The sequence below is a fragment of the Elephantulus edwardii genome, unplaced genomic scaffold (assembly GCF_000299155.1).
Source record: "Elephantulus edwardii isolate Elephantulus edwardi_28Jun2011 unplaced genomic scaffold, EleEdw1.0 scaffold00253, whole genome shotgun sequence".
Lineage (NCBI taxonomy): Eukaryota > Metazoa > Chordata > Mammalia > Macroscelidea > Macroscelididae > Elephantulus > Elephantulus edwardii.
This window is the reverse complement of record NW_006400003.1, coordinates 1,646,350-1,662,876: the sequence shown is the minus strand read 5'-3', so window position 1 is coordinate 1,662,876 and position 16,527 is coordinate 1,646,350. Positions and strand designations below refer to the sequence as shown.

Here is a 16,527-nt window from a genome sequence, read left to right as displayed (position 1 = left end):
GGCTCTTGGGTTTTCATAGATACTTTTTACTATGTTGAAGAAATTCCCCTCTAATCCTATTTTGTTGAGTGCTTTAATCATGAAAGGGTGTTGGATTTTGGGTCTTGGCTGAAAGCAGAAGATGCCTATTTGTGTATTATTGACTATGCAAAGTCATTTGTCTTTGTAGATCATAACAATGGCTAACATTGAGAAGAATGGGAGTCCTGACCACCTAATTGTTCTCATTTAAAACATATAACTAGACCAAGTGGCATGTAACCACCACAACCACCACCACAACAAAAACAATCCAAGTTGAAATCCTCATCTTCTTTCACTATATCACATAATGTTTTATACCTAATTATATTATTTTGTGTGTCATCCTTGTCCAGGGGTCATGTTAATATTTTCTGTATTGTTTCATTCATTCATTTATTTATTTATTTATGTATGTATGTATGTATGTATGTATGTATGTATGTATGTATTTATTTATTTATTTTACCTGAAGGAAGCACAATGGCCCACTATTTTGGGAGCTGATGGTTAATTCTATTTCTTAGTCTGAAATTTCACTGAAAATGTCTTCACTGTAGATGTCCATTCTGGAATTTGATGTATCAGTGGTACAGCTTCTAGCTTCACAAAAATACCAGATCATGATCTTGTTTGTTGCTATGCTCCCTTGAGTCAGAACGAACTCATAGCTGACTGTCTAGTGGGTCAGAGGCTAAAAATATCACAGAAGGATGTTTTCCATCTTTCTTCTAAGAACAGCTATTGATTTTGAAAGATGCTAAGAAGCAAAAGCAAAGGGAAGAAATCAAGATGTCAAGGACCTAAACAGAAGATTTCAAAAGGCAACACAGAAAGACATAGAAAAGCACTCTAATGAAGTAATGAAATGTGCAGCTAAAGTTGGAAAACCAAAAAGATGAACTCGCTCAGCATTTCTTTTTTTCTTTTTTTTGCCAAACTTTTTACTTAGTATTCTGTAGTTTTTAACACACACTTAAATGGTCTTACTGGGCGAAGGGAAAGGAGAGGCTCTTGATGATTCCCAAGGAAATGTCAGAAAGGCAATATATGGCCAGTATTATCCTTGTGCTTTTTTGGTTTTACTGAGTGCATAGCACTTTCTTTATGTCAGCATCTGTTCTCAGGTTTTTTACACTGAAAACACTGAGATTTCAGTCTGAAGACACTCTGAAATCTTAAAGAGAGCAAACCTAAACACTCTTTTGTATTATCTATCTAGCTTATTTACATAGGCAGAATGATTCATCTGTCCATTTTAGATGGCTAGATGTCTGTGAAAAGTCTTAGTATTGCTTTCCTCACCTACTGGGATTAATCAAATAGAAAGTGGCCTTCAGGAACAGTTAAAGAGAACTACAACAGTAGTACACAAGTCAAGGCTTACACACTTAACATTTGCTTATTGAAAGCCAAGTCATGAATGCAAATGACAAGAACATAAAAATTGTGGAGGAGAACTTAACAGGAAATTTTAAAAAGCAACACCATTTTTTCCTTTCAATAGTCCTTGGGTAGATATGACAGGATAGGTTCCACCTTTTGTTTGTTTCATTGAACAAGGATTTTGGTCCAGAGTTTTATTTGGTTTTAGTATCTACTTCTGTGTCCCCCTCTATCAGATTGGCTTCCTCGCTGGCCACAACCTCTTGATGGTTTGACGCTTGAACTGTTGTAGGAATCACGTGGAGGAGGGTACCCCCTTTACATAGAAGGAGGAAGCCCTCATTCTTTTCTGCCAACCCGATCATGGCCACTTGAGTAAAGATCACTTTGGCTGCTTGAGTAACTGTCTCGACTTCCACCATATCCGTCTCGTGAGCTGCTGTAATCATCATAGTGACTGCTTCCACTGTAAGATGGCAGGGACCTCGTGTAGGTGGAGCACTACGTGAGTTACCGTAACTCTCATAGGAATCTCTGTAGGAGCCTCCACTTGCATGATCTGAAGTATCACGATCACGACTGTAGCCATCTCTATCACTATAGCCTCTGGATGGATAGTCATCACGTGAACTGAAATGACCATAATCACAATATGTATAATCTCTTGGTGGTGGTGCATAATCTTTTGTATCCCTAGAACTTGGGTAATCTCTGCTTGAATAGCTATCTTTAGTAGAATATCCATCTTCTCTTGAGGACAAATAAACATCTCTACATAAAGGGAAGGGTACCTTTCTTGGTGGATCTCCATAACTGTCTCTTCCACATGATACAAGTGCTCTTCCACCCATTCCACTGCTTCACTGAACTGGTCCTGAAGGGGCTGATCTTTTAGGAGTTGGCCCTTCCCTTGGTGGTGGTCCCCTTTTCACTGGCAGTGGTCCCCTGGAAGAACTCACGTTAAAGTTCATAGAATAGCCACCATATCCATGTGACCCCTATGTGAAGGGGTCCCCAGGTTCCTTCACTTCCTCCTCTTCCTCATACTCTTGGAGGACCTCTGCTTCTTGGAGGAGGAGGGGGTCCACACCTACCACTTTCAAATGTTGGTTTAGTGCCTTATTCCACTTTGATAACCTTTCCATCAAAATACTCTCCACTCATATCTCTGGCTGCATCTTTGGCATCCACCGGACTTTAAAAAGTGACAAAAGCAAATCCTCTTTATTTGTTGGTTTCTCGGTCTATCATCAAGAGCACTTCTACAATTAGTCCATATTTGCCAAATGCAGCTTCCAGGGCTTTCTCATTTGTTTCTGTATTGAGCCCTCCAATGAAGAGCTTTTCTGGGCTATCAGCTTCAATCATATCCCCCTGGGGGTGTGTATCTACTGCAAACCAGATGACTGTTCCAACCTCCTTTGAAGCTCGCAGGCTGCATTTTGATAAAACTCCACACAAGGGCCCACTTATGGATAACAGGACAAGGAGAAGGTGCTCATACTGCTGCACAATGAGCTCGCTTAGTATTTTTTAAATTTTTTTAAATAAAGAAATTCTTTACTGAGCTTTTGGGTAGATACCTTTTTTTTTTAAGCTGAAGGAATTGAAGAGTAAATTCAAGTCTCTAGTTACAATACTTGAGGATGCTGTGAAAAGAAGTTTGAATGACCCAAGAAGCATCAAAAGAAGATGGAAGGAGTACACAGAGGCACTATAGCAAAGAAAAAAATTCCTGACACAGAAGCGTTTCATGAAACAACATATGATCAAGAGCCTATAGTGATGAAGGAGGAAGTTCAAGTGGCTCTGAAAGAAATGGCAAAAAACAAAGCCTCAGGAGATTGTGGCATACCAATAGACACATTTCAACAAACAGATGCTGCCCTGGACACACTCACTACTTGTGCCAAGAAATCTGTAGGACAACCATTTGGCCAACTGACTAGAAGAGATTAATATTTGTTTCCATTGCAGAAAAAAAGACCCAACAGAGTGTGAATATTATCAAATAATATCATCTATTCATACACAAGAAAGATCCTGCTAAACATTATCCAAAAGCAACTGGAATAGCACATCAACAGAGATATACAACTACCAGATGTACAGAATGTGTTTAGAAGATGCTGTGGCACTAGGAATATTATAGACAATGCTAGATGGGTCTTGGCTGAAAATAGTACCAGACGAATGTCTATATTTCATTAACTATGCAAGGCTGTGTAGATCACAACAAACTGTGGCTAACGCAGAGAATAATGGGAATTCCAGAACACTTGATTGTGCTTTTGTGAAACCTATATTTTGGATGAGGAGGCAGTCATCAGAACAGAGCAAGAAAACACTGCATGGTTCAAAATCAAGAAAGATGTTCACAAGGGATGTATTCTATCTCCATATGTTTTCAATCTGTATGTAAAGTAGATTATCCAGAATGCTTGGCTCTGTGAGGAGACATGTGCAATCAGGACTTGAAGAAGACTTATCAACAACCTGCATTACGCAGATGGCACAAGCTTCCTTGTATAAATGGAGGAGAATCTGAGGCAATTTGCTGCAGCAGGTCAAGGACTGTAGCCTTCGATATTGATTGAAGTTTCAATGTGGATTGAATGTCAAGAAAACAAAGATTCTCACCACTGGGCTGATTGGCAGAATCATGAAGACAATGAAGAGATTGAGATTGCTAACAGTTTCAGCTTGCTTGTTTCCATAATGAACACCCTTGGTATGAGCAGCCAGGAAATTAAAACACAAATTGCATTGGGAAACCCACTGTCAGGGATCTCTACAGAGTACTGAAGAGCATGATGTCAATATAGCGACTAAGTTGCACCTGATTCAGGCCATAGTCTTCACAATTATTTGCTTTGTATCAGAGAACTGAACAATGACGAAAGATGATAGAAGAAAGATTGATGCCTTTGAATTGTGGTGCTGATAGAATTATTAAATATACATACCATGGTCTTCTAGGAGAACAAACAGGTTCATCTTGGAGAGGGTAAAATCCAACTGTTCCTTGAAGGTAAGGATTTTGCAACTTCGTCTGACATACATTGGGCATATTGCAAGGAGGACCCGTCCTAGGAGAGAGACTTTATGCTTGGAAGGGTTAGAGGGACAGTATAAGAAAAAAAGACCCTGAATATGATGGATTGATTCAGTGACTGCAGTAGTGGAGGTTGGTGTGTCAGAGACAATGAAGTTGGCTCAAGATAGAGCAGGGTTCAGAGCTATTATACATAGGGTTGCTGTGAGTTGCAAGCAACTCAACGGCACATAACAACAACCTCCTTTGAGTTGGTAGCAAAATTCCTTACTGCTAAAGCCCCAGAGTTTTCATGTCTTGATACCCAATAAAATACAAACTTAATACCTGAGCATATCTCTTCTACTTTTCCCTTTAAAGTTATAAATAAAAATAAAAATACTGTTCCATATTTAAATCTGTCAGGTTTTTATTAATTTCACATCTCTACTTTTTTAGCGTATGTTTCCTCTGGGAGCTGGTGTTATTTCTTTTCTTGCTTTGGAAATTTATGCTTATCAAGCCCATTTGAAATATTGATTCTTTTAAAATAATCCCCATTAATAATGTTAATCACTTAATTTTCTGTGTTGTGTCATTTGAACATGAATTTATGTTCACAGTAATCACCCTTGTATTCTAATTTTCCACAATTTATCTGTTAGTTTTTCCTACAGTGGAGGCATACCTTCTACTAGGACGATATAAATCATGCATTTGACATTTTAAATACTAACTTCATCAACTATGGTAATCAGATTCAGCAAAACTTTCATAGGAAGATAGAGTAGGATGAAAGACCGGTTAATCTTCTTCTTTTTTTTTCTTTCGGTAATCTTTTAAAATTTCCAAACATTCCCACTTCTAGCAATTGTAGATAAGAGTAAAATGGAGCTAGGGATTCTTAAGACTGTTTTCTTTATTGAGTAGATTTTCACAGCTTTTGTGGAATAACTATTAAATTAAAACATCAACCTTTATTTAACAACTGATTGCTTAATCACTTAGCACCAGGGCATGATAATTCTTTGGATTACAATAGAAGATTGTCCTATGTAGAGATGAAAGATGAGTTCTTTCATTTTAAAAAACAAAACAAAACAAACAAACCCTACCTAAAAATACTTAGTAATAACCACAATAGACTCCAGAACAGCAAATATTAGAAAAGTGACAACAGACCAAGTAATGTTTTTTTAGGTTTGCATGGAATCTTCCTGAGTCAGAAATGATTAAATTTCTGATAACAAAAATAAAAATATTGTAATTGTGACTATATTCTTTCTTCTCAATAGTGATTTTTAAAAGCAGGAGTCATGTTATCGTGGTTGTTTAACGCCATATTCTATCTTTCAAGGTGGCATGGTGTAATGTATTATGTGTGGGGCTGCTAACCAAATAATCTGCAGATTTAACCCACTAGTCTCTCCAAGGGAAAAAGATAGGACATCATTTCCTGAAAACATTTACTATCTTGGAAATTCAAAAGAGGATCTTTATGAGTTGGAATAAGCTGAGTAGCAATGTGTTTTGCATAGGTTTATACTCTATAGCTAAAATCTAAGGAATTAGTTCTAAATAATTATTAAATTCACCTATTAGCTACTTTATTACTGTTCCTGTATTTCAATGGAATAAGTATTGAGGATAATCTAAGACATAAAAAAGAAAATCAGAAACTTGGGACAGTAGTAGATAAAAATTATCCTTTTCCCTAGGAGCAAATTTAGCAGACAATCATAAACATCCTACACAACTTCTCTCTTTAAATAGTTTTCTTTTAGTATTGAATGGTTCCCTTATTCATAGGCTGTACTGAATAATTAGAAATCAATTTCAAGCTCCCTGGACTGTAAATATATTGGGAAGACTAGAGATTTAGTACATTGTAAAATGAGGCTAACTGTATAGAGAAGTTTATGCTCAGATTTTCATCTCTGAAAGAATGTTAGTATTGACAGAGTTGGGAAGAAGATATTTGACTACCCCTTATTTACATCTGCACATCAGTTGAATAGTGAAATGTACATAAAATATAAGACTTCCTTAATTGAAACTTGTTCACACTTTGGTAGTTTATAGAAGGGTGTATTTTTGGTAGAATAAGAAACATAAAATACATGCTTGACATTTTTCTATTTTTTAAATTGATGACCATAGGATGACTTCACAAATTGTTTAATATTGTCATAATTTTCTGGTGCTTGAGATTTGTTTTCACCACTTTGCTGATATATTATTCCAATATATCTGAAATAGAACTTTAGTTGCTTCTGCAGAAATGTAAATCAGTGCCACTAGATTTAATAAGGGAAAGATGCAGCCTATTGTTGTGTACTGCAGAGTCAGAGCTGACCTTTAGGTGGTTTTTCAGAGGCAGTTAATCTCAAGGGAGGAGATTGTCCATCCTTCCCCCATGGAGAAGCTGGTGGCCTCAAACTGTGTGCCTTCACGATTGCAGCACAATTTCTTTCTACTAGGCCACCAGAGAAGTCTATTACATGTGCTTTTCATTTTTTCCTTGAAGTTCAGTTATACTTTTTTTTTTAGTCTACCCATCTTGTTTAATATTTATAATTTTTTAATCTTTGTGTTCATGGACACACTTCTGTGACCTTCAGCTTTCAAATCCATAAATTGAATACAAGTAACTTCATACAGTTGTAGAGAGAGGCAAAGTAGAGAAGATAGAATACTTTGAATTTACAGTAGTGCTCAGGGAAGGGAAGGTAAATGAGTAGTGACAAGAAAGTATAAACTAGTTAGGTGTAATTTAAAGTTAGGTGTAAATTAAAAATTTTATTTAAGTGATAAGCATGAACTGGAGCAAATTTAAAAGAAAAATTATAGTTAGAAAATTATTGTGAGAGATAAGTCAAATATTTAAGAGCACAAGTTTTATAAAACTTAAATAAAATATCATACCCTTGATATCCTCCCGCAAATCATCTGTTCTTCACTCATTAGTGTTCATGGCCTCAAACCTGTTCCTGAGATGGTTCTGAAATTCAGGTGGGATAGACTCAAAGTCATATCTTGGTTCCCATGGATTTGGTTTAATTTTCCTCAGCTTCAGCTTGAACTTGGATATGAGTAGTTGTGGTCTGTTCCACAGTCAGCTCCTGGCCTAGTTTTCACAGCTGATTGAATTTTGCACAATCAATGCCTTATTCATTGCAAACACGTTTTTTTAAGAAACATGAATGCAGGTTATATACATGAATTTCACCTGATGGTATGCATAGGAATCAGATTGATTACATCTGCGGAAAGGACCTCTGGAGAAGCTCAATATCAGCTATACTTTACTTTTACATTTAAATGTTTAAAAAGAGGTTCTGTAAAATATGGATATGATAAAATATTTACCCTGTGAAAGTGTTCTAGTGATTTGACTCATTCTTAGTTTTGTAACACTGAGTCAAATCTGACCCCTAGTTGGCACTTCAGCAGGTTTTCAGAGACTGTAAATAGCTGAGATTTCCCTTCTTTCTCCTCTTGAGCAGCTGGTGTATTAGACCTGTGTGTCTTTAAGGCTGGAAGTTCATCTCCACACTAGTAGGCCACCATAGCTCCCTCATTAGGATATATGTATTTTAACTGATCTTACTTTTTAAACACAATCATTTTTGTTAATTTGATGAGGTGTGAAAAGATCCTGCAGTTATTTCTTTATGCTTTCTAAGATTAAAAATTAAAAAGTAATATTTTTTAACAGAGCAGGAATTACTAACAGTTTCTTTTCTTCTTGCTCCATAGATTTATTTTCTGAAGTCCTACTGTTTCATACAGAAAATCCAAACTTTAGTCATATTTAAAATTCTTTGCATATTCCTTTAGTTCCCAAGAAGAGAAAATGTGAAAGTCTATCCAATGTATGTATTGAAATTTGTAGATTTGCCTTTTCCTGCATTTGTCCCATCTCATTGTATTTATGTAAAATTTCTCTTAATCTTTCAATAGATATGGGAGACATACTTCATGATGCTTTCTACACATTTTGAGGGTAATTGTATTTACCAAGCTTTGCTTCTAAATTTATGTTAAGTTTGTCATTCTTTTTGAAAATCTCCTTCTCCCTTTTAAAAATCTAACCTCTTGCCTATTAAAATTGGTGTTACAACAGCTTATGCAAGAATAGCAAAATAATTTTCTATGGATGTTGCCAATTTTGTTCTGTAGTCTAATGGTCACATATTTCATATTTTAAAGTACTTAGAAACAGCTGATGCATCATTTTGAAGAAATGATGCTAAAATTCCATCTAAAATAATGGATGAAATAGTTCTTACAAGTTATGTTGTAAAAATATTCATTAACTGATGGAGAGTGTTACTCAAACAGCAGAAAATATGTCTGTAAGAACTTATTAAGATTCATTGGCTCAACTAATGTAACAAAAGAATTCAGAAAGCTCAGAAAGATTCAAACACACAAGTTAGACACACATTCAAAAATAGACTTTGGTACAAATATGATCAGTTTCTAAAAAACAATTTGGTTGTGGTTTTAACTGTAAAAGAGATGTTCTCCTTTGAAAATGACATTTATGATGTGGTATTTGATTTGCATAAGATTCACAGCTTGTGTGAAATTAAGATGATCTTTCTTAGCCTGAGGGTGCATGCTGTTTAAAATTATTTACACTAAGACATCTTATTTTCAGCCTTTATATTTCTCTAATATTTTCTATGAACTATGGACTCTCCTTATAAGCTTGTCCTCTAAAATGTTAATTTCAGATCGTGAATCTTTTGGGAACATAATACACCTTTTAGTAAATGGGCTTATCTTCAACTATGTCAAAATCTGATCCATTTATTGAATCCAATAAATCTAATAATTTATAAATATGTAATTTACTTAAAGAATAAAAAATATTAAACCAAAGAAGTTAAAAAGTGGCTTATATGATTTTTCCAAATAGAAACTTTTTTCTTTTATACTAGTTTACTTACAAAGTTCATATAAATTGTTTTTCACACCAGATCTTTCCCATATCCTTTACCCACTCCTCCCTCTACCCATCAAATTTTGTGACCCTATGATTAGTCCCTGCCCATCTTTACCCCCTGCTCTTACCCACTCCCCTTGACAATTCATACACATTATACTTAATAATCTTTCTATTTCTACAATAATGGTGTTATACAGTATTTGTCCTTATGGGTCTGAGTTAGTTCACTGAGCATAATGCTTTTCAGTCCCTCACATGTTAGGTAATAATTCACAAAATCATTGCTTCTGCGTGTTGCATATGGTGTGAATGTACCATAATTTCTCAATGCATTCTATTGTGCTTGGGCATGTGGGCTATTTCCATGTTCTTGACAATACATTGGAAAGATATTAAATTTCTTAAAATGTCAAAGATGGCCAATCAATTCGTAAACCTCTGAAAACCTGCTAGATGGTCTATGGGTTGTCTCCAACTCTATGGTATACAACAACAACAACTGTTACTGATTAAAAATATTTACTTTCCTATATCAATAGAAAGTAATTTTTAAAAAGGTTGTGTTGGATATTATGTCATGACGAAAGCCAATTCTGATCAGGAAAAAAAAATGATAGACTAGGGAACTGATGATCAAATAGTGGCTAAGGTTATAAAAACCAAGTGAATTTCAGCACATCTACATTTTAAAGAAAGTAAAATTTTCCTCTCTGTATTCAGTACACTACATTTTGATCCCCAGGTTATATAATTCCTTAGTATATTTTCTTTCTTTATTTTTCCATTTTCTTTAGTCAAAGTTCTTTTTCTTAATTATTTTAACTCTTTTATAATGAAAATTAAATAGCTTATAATGTCAATATGAAAAGACATTATGGTCATGTTGTTATTTCTAGCGCTTTTCAATCATTTGATTTTATGGTGAACAAAAGTCAATTCATATATGAAAAATTATTGCTGAAGTAAAATTCCATTTTGAACTGAAAAGTTAAGCAGACATGAAAGAAAATCAAGATGTAAATTTGGTTCTGTTAAATCTCAGATCACATTATATCAAGTAAACACACAGATCCCACTCACCAATATACTTAGTAACTTAGGCTCATGAGTTTTTATATTTCTCAACTGCTCTATTCTGCCTAACAATTTAAGTCTAAATTGTGTCGTCTAATATTCAGCATTGTTCATCATTTTACTTACATGTATTTTTCAGGTTTACATTTATGATTCTAAAGGAATAATGTGAGAAATATCCCATTTCACCACTGTCTAGCAAAAATGAGATTGAATCCAAGTCCCATCTGGAAATGAGCCAGGATTCCCCATCCCACCTGTCCATGATCTTTATCACTACTCACTTTTTAGTGACCCTATGAGTCGTCCTGGAAGCAGGAGCGGCATCCACTTCCGAAATGGCTTGCCTCCGGAAACTCTATAAACGAACAGTGCTCAGGCCATTCGTTCATAGGGTCACTATGAGTTGTCTATGACTCGATGGCATCAAACAACAGCAACAACATGAGTCATCTACAACTCTACTCAACGGCACTTAACAACAACAACAACAAAAGCAGCAACAACAACAACAAATAAAAGAGCTAGAGAGAGCTCAGTTGGGCTAGTGGACAGAAAGTGATGCTACCAAATCAAAGGTGGGTGATTTTAATCTCCAGCATGGTTGCTGTGACGCTGAACTTTGTGACACTGATGTGTCAAGTGTGATAAAGGTTACCTATGTGAACAGTGTTTAGTGGAGCTCTCTGATTAAAACAAGCTTGGAATCAGAAGTGGCATCACCTTCTGAAATAGCTTGCCTCTGGAAACCCTATGAACTTGGAGAAATGATGAAAGTTACACAAGTGTTCAGGTCTTTGTTCGTTCATAGGGTCACTATGAGTCATCTACCACTCAACAACACTTAATAACAACACCACCCAGAGGTAGATTAAAGTTTATTCCTGGCTCTCTGAGTCAAGTAAAACATCCTCGGCTACCCTGGAAACCCGTTATGGGTCATGAGTCTGCTTGTCCTACTAAACTTCAGAGAAATTCTCCACCAACACTTCTCCCTGATGCTAGGTATAAGAATAAATATCAGCTCTGCTAGTTGTCACTTTCCTTGTACCTTTAATTCTCTAAAATTGCTCACAAAGTTCAGATGTAATATGACCCATCTCTTATAGCCAGAAAGAATAGCAGCAAATGACATAATAGATGAAAGAATGGGGAAAGGATCCAGCATGAGCAACATTTATTGTCCCTAGTGATGTTCTCTCATGAATGGATATTCTTGCCAATAGAGAAAGCATCCAGTAACTTCCACATTGTTGTTGTTTGTTGTTATGTGCCATTGAGTCACCTGGATCTCATAGCAACCCAATGGACAGCAGCTCTCAAAGAAAGCAAATTATAATTACCTGACATTTTGCTTACATGTTCCAGAAATTGTATAGATAATATCTGAAGGACTAAAACTTAGTGTCAAATTGGTCTCTAACTGAAAACTAGAATGAAAAAATGTAACTTTTATTTTGAAAGGTCCTGGATGATTTCCAGATAGTCTCTGGATATGTTAGGGTTTGCATCAATTATAATGTTGTTGTTATGTGCTATCGAGTCACCTTCGACTCATAGCGACCCTATGTACAACAGCCCTAAACTCTGCCTTATCCCGTGCCAATCTCATGTTCTCTGACACACCTACCCCCATTATCCCAGTCACTGAATCAATACATCTCATAGAGGGTCTTCCTCTCCTGTGCTGTCCCTCCACTCTCCCAAACATGATGTCCTTCTCCAAAGACCAGTCCCTCCTTGCAACATGTCCAAAGTATGTCAGATGGAGCTTCAGAATCCTTGCCTCCAAGAAGCAGACCAGCTTTACCCTCTCTAGGTCAAAACTGTTTGTTTTCCTAGCAGTCCATGGTATATTTAGTACTCTTCTCCAACACCACAGCTCAAAGGCATCAATTCTCCTTCTATCATCCCTAGTCATTGTCCAACTCTCTGATGCATAACAAGTAATTGCAAAGACCATGGCATGTATCAGGCGCATCTTAGTTTCCAGACTGACATCTTTGCTCAGCACTTTGGGGATGTCTCTGACAGCAGACTTACCCAGTGAAATTTGTCTTTTAATTTCCTGGTTGCTGGTACCAAGAGTATTTATTGTAGAGCCAAGCAAACTGAAGCTGTCAATAATCTCAATCTCTTCACCATCTGTCATGATTCTGCCAATCGGCCCAGTGGTGGAAATCTTGGTTTTCTTGATATTGAGTCTCAATCCATACTGAAGACTGCAGTGCCTGACCTTCCACAGCAAGTTCTTTAGTTCCTCCTGAGTTTCAGCAAGTAGTGTAATAATGAGTCTTAAATCATGCGAAATAGTGAGTCTGTTGCTAAAAATTTGGTTTCTCTAGGCTACTGTCTTTAATCTGATACAGCTACCTCAGCTCTGCCTGTCCTGTAAACACTTTTTGCCTGCATACATCATCAATAGCTGAATGAGCTAGTTCTTCCTTATGAAAATAGGGTATGCTAGTTATCTACAGGGGATTGGCTACTCTCACCACTAAACTGAGCCGATTCAGGAGTAGAAAAGAGATCTCACCACCAGGAGAAGAACACGAAGTAGAGAATAGACAGGGGTGTCTTAGGGGTAGAGATTTCTCTTCCAGGGTTTATATCTTGCTGTCAACTGAGAGGCTGTCTGGACTGAAGGATTGTATCCTAGTGTTAAATAAGAAGTTCTCTAAACTGAGAGACTGAATTTTGCTATCAAATAATTACTGAGTTGAATTCAGCATACATTTACTGATTACATGCTTTGTGTCAAGTGTTATACTAGGCATTAAAATAGATTCATAGACTTTACCTTTGTGAATCTAGAATGTACTTTGAATTATTGGTTTTTCTTATATATGTATAGATAAAGGTGGGTGACTCTACTCCATGGGTCTCAGGCCTGCCTTTAATTGTTTTTGGTGAAACATTCTTCTAGGTCGTGTAACCCTGGTATGTCCACTTGATGCACATAGGTAACTTGTGGTGGCCGTGAAGCCAAACACTGTGACACTGAGGAGTCAAATGCAAGAATGGTTACCCATGGTGGACAGTGTTTGGTGGAGCTCCCCGGTTAAAACAAGCTTGGAAGCAGGAGTGGCATCCACTTCCATAATAGCTTGCCTCTGGAAACCCTATGAAGCTGGAGAAAGAATGAAAGTTACATAGTTATCCAGGACTTTCGTTCATAGGGTCTATGAGTAGCCTATGACTTGACGGCTCTTAACAACAACATCAATAACGTATAGATAATATCCTATCATTCGCAACATTGTATTTCAGGATGGAACTTGAAACTGACTTTTTGACAAAGAATGTAATACCTTTCTTCCTCTGTTTTTCATTCCCAGCACAATATCTCATGTGAATATCTGATCCAAAGTGGCCAAAACTAGACCATCACATTTCACTAATCCCTAGTATGTCAGTGTTCATGCTTTCCATTTCATTTTTCACAATTTCTACTTTTTCAATATTAAATCTATATACTTCCATGTTCCAATTGTTAAATGATGTTTGTTATTATATTTTCTCATTTCAACTGACTTCCAAAATGGGTTCTACTACTATACTACTATACCTAGCCACTTTCTCTAATGTTCATAGATTTTAAGAGGCTTGTTATTTAAGAAGTGCATGGACAATTCTGCTTCTTAGCCTGTCTTAATCTGGGAGAGCTACTAAAACCTGCCAACCACGGGTAACCCTTGTGGCATTTACACATCAGTGGCATGTGTCATCAAGTCACCTGTGACTCACTGAAAACTTATGTATGTTAGCTCTGAATCCTGCCCTATCCTGAGCCAATCTAATAGCCTCCAACAGACCTAATAACATTTCTTCAGTTCCTAAATCAATCCATCTCATCCTTAGTTTTTGTCTTTTGCACTGTCCTTCCATCTTTCAAGCATGATTTCCCTATTCAAGGACTGGTCCTGTCTGGCACTTGCCCAGAGTATGTGAGATGGAGATTCAAAATCCCTGCCTCTAGGGAACAGCCTTGTTTCACCCTTTCTAGGACAGACCTACTTGTTTTTCTGGCATTCAATGTTATGTTCAGCACTCTTATTCAGCACCATATTCAAAGGCATCGATCCTTCTTTAATCATCCTCAGTTAATTTCTAGCTCTTGGATGCATACCAAAAAATTGTGAAGACCAAGGCCTGTATCAGGTGCACCTTATGCTCCAGACTGACATCATTGCTCCTCAGTACTCTAGAGATGTCTCTGACAGTAGACTTTCCCATTGCATTTCATCTTTTGATTTCCTGACTGATGGTGCCAAGAGTATTGATTGTGGAACCAAGCAAGCTTAAGTTATCAACAATCTCAATCTCTTCTCCATTCATCATGAGGCTGAAAATTGGCCTAGTTTTCTTGGTTCACAATCTATGTCTTACTGTTACTGAACTTTCAATCCATATTGAAGACCACAGTCTTCAACATTCTGAAAAAATATTATCATTTCCTCCTCAGTTTCAGCAAGCAAGGTTGTGTCACCTGCATAAAGCAGGGTGTTGATGAGTCTTCTGGCAATCCTGATGCAAAACTCCTCCTCATAAAGTTCAGCCTCCTGAATGATCTGTTATGCATATAGTTTAAAAAGGTATGAAGATATAATGTATCCCTGATGCACCATTCCTAATCCTGAATCGTGGAGTATTTCCCTCCTCTGTTCTTACTATTCCTTCCTGGGTCAAGTATAGGTTTTACATAAGCATAACCAAGTGTTCTGGAAACCCATTATTTTCAATGTTAGCCACAGTTTGTTGTGATCCACACAGTCAAATGTCTTAGCACAGCTAATAAAACACAAATAAACTTTCTCCTAGTATTCTCTGCTTTTAGCAATGATCCTTCTGATGTTGGCTATCATGTCCCTAGTGCCATGGCCTCTTCTAAACCAACCCTACACATCTGGCAGTTCTTTGCTGATGTACTATTGAAGTTGTTTCTGGATAATCTTCAGCAGGATGTTGCTTGTGTGTGATATTGATCAATAATTTTCACATTTTGTTGGGTCCTTTTTGAAATGGGAATAAACATTTATCTCTGTGACTCAGATTTCCAGGTGGTTGTACTCCAGATTTCTTGGCATAACCTGGAGAACGTGTCCAGGGCATTATCTGTTTGCAGAAATATGTCAATTGTTATTCCATATGTTCCTGGGACCTTTATTTTGCCAATTCCTTCAGAACAGCTTGAACTTCCTCCTTCATTACCATTGGTTCTTGATCATATGTTGTTTCATTTAATTCTTCTGTGTCAGCCAATTCTTTTTGGCATAGTGATTCTGTATACGCCTTCCATCTTCTTTTGATGCTCCCTGGGTCATTAAACATTGTGCTTTCAGCATTCTTAAGTATTGCAGCTTAAGAAATAATGAGTGAGTTCAGTACTTTTGATTTTCTGACTCCAGATCCTTGCACATTTCTTTATAATACTTTGCTTTGGCTTCTCATTCTGCCTTTTGAAATCTGTTCAGCTACTTAACTTCTTGAATCGGCCCTTTGCTCTGGCTTCTCAACATTATAGTGTAATATTGAGAGTCCTCTCTGATATCCCTCTTGGTCTTTTCTTCTTCCCCTGTCCTTGCAATGATTTTTTGCATTTTTCATGAAGTATATTCTTGATATCCTCCCACAACTCATCTGGTCTTTGCTCATTAGTGTTTAACCTTCAAACCTAGAAAAATGTCTATTTGTGCTTTATTGACAATGCAAAGATATTTGACTTTGATAACAAGTTATGGATAACATTGGGAAGAATGGAAATCCCAGAGGACTTAATTTTGTTCATGTCAAACCTATAACTAGACCAGGAAGCTATTGTATGAACAGAGCAAGGGAACACTACAGGTTTAAAATTAAGAAGGAAGTATATGAGGAATGTATCCTTTATCGATATCTATTCAGTCTGCATGATGTCCAAATTATTTGAGAAGCTAGACTCTATGAAAATAGATGTGGCATAAGGATTGGAGGGAGACTCCTCAATAAGCTGCACTATGCAGATGATACAACCTTTGTCTGAAAGGGAGGAGGACTTGAAGCACTTGTTGCATAG

At 36.7% G+C, this 16,527-nt stretch overlaps 1 pseudogene; it reads right to left on the bottom strand.

Annotated features, from left to right (window-relative positions):
- Positions 1-1,611: 1,611 nt before the first annotated feature.
- LOC102876425 lies at positions 1,612-2,775 on the bottom strand (annotated as a pseudogene).
- Between the last annotated feature and the right edge of the window lie 13,752 nt (positions 2,776-16,527).